Genomic DNA, 3,391 nt, shown 5'->3' on the forward strand with positions numbered 1-3,391 from the left:
TCAGTGTAAAGAGCAGGTGTTCATAATGTTTTGTCCACTCAGTGTAAAGAGCAGGTGTTCATAATGTATTGTCCACTCAGTGTAAAGAGCAGGTGCTCATAATGTTTTTTCCACTCAGTGTAAAGAGCAGGTGTTCATAATGTTTTATCCACTCAGTTTAAACTTGAACCCCAAATAAAAGTGGATTGAAATAAAAGTGAACTTTTTATTTGTTGATGTTTCGACAAATAGCTCCATGTTGAACCCCTTTTAGGCCACTGGTCTCTGTAAAACAGTCGTGCTTCTACACCTGCATTACTAGCTGTTTGGGGTTTTAGGCTGGGTGTCTGTACAGCACTTCGAGATATTAGCTGATGTACGAAGGGCTATATAAAATAAAATTGATTGATTGATTGATTGAGTAGAAATACTGACCTCACTCCAGAACAACCTGATCGTCTTCCTACTCTTCTGGACCGGTTCTGAAGGAGTTGGAGGGGCGGGGGCCGCGGAGCAGAATGGGGGCGGAGGTGGCATGCTTCTCATCCCTGGCATTGGGGGTGGTGGCGGACAGCCCAACAGAGGTGGGGGGCAGTACGGGAGGTAAGGGTTAGGGGGTGGGGGAGGAGGGGGACACAGGGAGTCTGAACCCTCCATCAGACCAGCATCCAGAATGTTTTTATCGTCTTCCTCTTTCAGGTCGGTGAAGTCGATGTCTCCGATGCGCAGCTCCCTGGGACTGGCCAGGAGCTGGTCCCAGATGGTATCTGACTCCTTCTTAGGGGGAGGTGGACGGGGCTTCTCTTGTTCTACAACGGCGGCCTCGTGAGAGGGGCTATTGAGGGGGGTGGGAGGCGAGCCCAGTCCCTTTACTAGATCGCCGAAACGTTCAGCGAACACTCTGACGTTCGAGTGAGATTCCTTTTTTTCCGGGAGGTCGGTTTTCCGGGTGCTCTCCTCTCCCTCGTCAGACGGTCGGACGGCTTCCTGGTTGGCTTTTCCCCCCCCTCCTTTCTCCTTCCCCCTCTCCTCCTCATCCTCCTCTTCGTCCTCCTCCTCCTCGCAGGGCTCCTTGTTCTGGGAGTAGAGCATGTCTAGCATGAAGCGTTTGCTGTTGAGGATTTTGCTGCACTGTTCATTCACATCCACCTCCTTAACACTCTGGGTCCACGGACCTGCACGGAGAGACGGGAAACAGGAGTGTAGGTGACGTATGTGACATTACTGACATTCACATTTGACATTAAATAGTGTGACTACGTCTCAGTGATTGGCAATGGATTCTGAATGGAGTATATTATTGAAGTGATTAATCGGACCCTCCCTCCCTCCCTCCCTCCCTCATCGTCCCTCACTCCCTGCCTCCTCCCTCCTCTCTTTCCCGGTCTCTACTACTCTCACTGTTACTTCCGCTCCTCCCTCTCACACGATTCTCATTGCGTCCCCGCTCCTCTTCTCCAGGGTACTAGCCTTGGCAGAGGAGATACTGGAGGCTTAACGCGACTGCGACTCAGTCTTAAGATCTTAAGAGCAGTGTTTCATCGTTCAACGTACTTCATTCTGTCGTTCCTATACTCGCTCAAGAATCCAACTGTCCTCCTCCCGTCCTCCATCTCACGTCTTCCTTCTCCGGCGATGTTTAAAAGCTCTTCCTCCTCTCGCCCTCTCTTTTTTATCTACCTCCGTCCTGCTTTTGTTCGTTCGTGTATGATCTTCCTACTATTATCTGCTCTTCCGTTTCTGCTTCACTCCGTCTTCTGCCTCGCTTACTCTTTCTAGAACATGGCAGTGAGTCCTCTGCCTTCAGTAGATCTGTTCCTCAGGCAGGGCGAGAGAACTACAGGTTAGAAATATCAAGTTAACACAAAACCTACACATTTTTCTCTCATCTCGCAGCACCGCATACCTGCACGCGAAGCCGCACGAGCAGCGCCTGCAGGAGACGCAGGCACGCACGCTACGGCACGCACCCCGCACGCACGAACAATCCACACACACACGTTGCAACACAGCACACACACACACACACACACACACACACACACAACACACATCACACACAACATACACACACAACAGTACATACAGTGATGTAGGCAACCAAGGCTGGGCCAATAACAGTATTTCGAGTGGGGCCTTTACACACTGGTTATTAAAGACACAGTATTGTGGTTCATGTCTGGAGACCGGTGGCCTCACTCAGAGAGAAAACAAGCTCCCCCTCCTCACACTTTCAAAAAGGGCTTTCAACAACATCTGACGCTTAGCACATCACTTCCTCTCTCTCTCTTCTCCTCAGCACACTGAGAAGACATTCAGACACGCTGAGAAACATTCAGAACACGCTGAGAAGCACATTCAGACAATCGCTGAGAAGACACTTCAGACACGTGAGAAGACATTAGACAACGCTGAGAAGACATTCAGACACGCTGAGAAGACATTCAGACACACTGAGAATGACATTCAGCACACATGAGAAGACATTCAGAGCACCTGAGATACATACTGCGTTCTCCTCTCTATTCACGTTGAGTCTGCTCTCTCTCACACACACCCACACACCACACACACCACATACACCACACACCACACACACACACACACACACACACACAACCACACACAGCACACGAACACACACACAAACACACCACTACACACACACTCATTCTCTCTCCTTGTTCCTTACCGTCACCGAGGGTGTGTATGGTGGTAACAGGGGTCTCCGGTCTCGCTCCGGTTCTAGATCAGGTTCTGTTGTCTGGTTCCCCTGGTTCCTGGGTCCCTGTTCCTGCATCCTGAGACGCAGGGAGGAGGGGTGGTGCTGCGGGACGGAGGTGGGGGGCAAGGCCTTTCACCTGGGCTAAAGGTTCAAAACTCAGGTAGGCGTGACTGGGCAAGCGGTCCCTCTCAACTCCTCCTCGCCAAGCGTTCGCACGTGCTTTATACCTGGTGGAGAGAGATGAGAGTGAGGAGATGAGAGAGGAGAGAGAGGAGAGAGAGAGAGGAGAGAGAGAGAGGAGTAGGATAAAAAGGGAGGGGGTGGAAGAAGAAAGAAAGAGAGAGAGAGAGAGAGAGAGAGAAGGGGAAGGAAGGAGCAGGGGAAAAGAAAAGAAGAAAAAAGGGGGAAAAAGAAAAAGGAAGGAAAAAAAGGAAGCCCCCCAAAAAAGTTAAAAAGACTGTAGCAACAGCAAAATTAAAAGAGTTACGCCGGAGGACAACAGAGTCCAGAAGATGAAAGAAATGACAGAATGTTGTCCTTTTCCTCTTGCCATTCCTGAAGGCGGTCAATTCTCCTAGTATGATCCTGGTCGTGGTTCCTGTCTGAAGGACGTCAAACTCTCCTAGTAATCCTGGTCCGTGTCCTCCTGTCTGAAGGCGTCAAACCTCTCCTAGTATGATCCTGGTC

The 3,391-nt window shown here is 50.3% G+C and overlaps 1 pseudogene; it reads right to left on the reverse strand.

The window, feature by feature from the left end:
- LOC112077947 (FH1/FH2 domain-containing protein 3-like) overlaps positions 1-3,391 on the reverse strand; it is a 38,032-nt pseudogene that overhangs the window by 6,760 nt on the left and 27,881 nt on the right.

This window comes from Salvelinus sp. IW2-2015, unplaced genomic scaffold (genome assembly GCF_002910315.2).
Source record: "Salvelinus sp. IW2-2015 unplaced genomic scaffold, ASM291031v2 Un_scaffold5086, whole genome shotgun sequence".
NCBI classification, from domain to species: Eukaryota; Metazoa; Chordata; class Actinopteri; order Salmoniformes; family Salmonidae; genus Salvelinus; species Salvelinus sp. IW2-2015.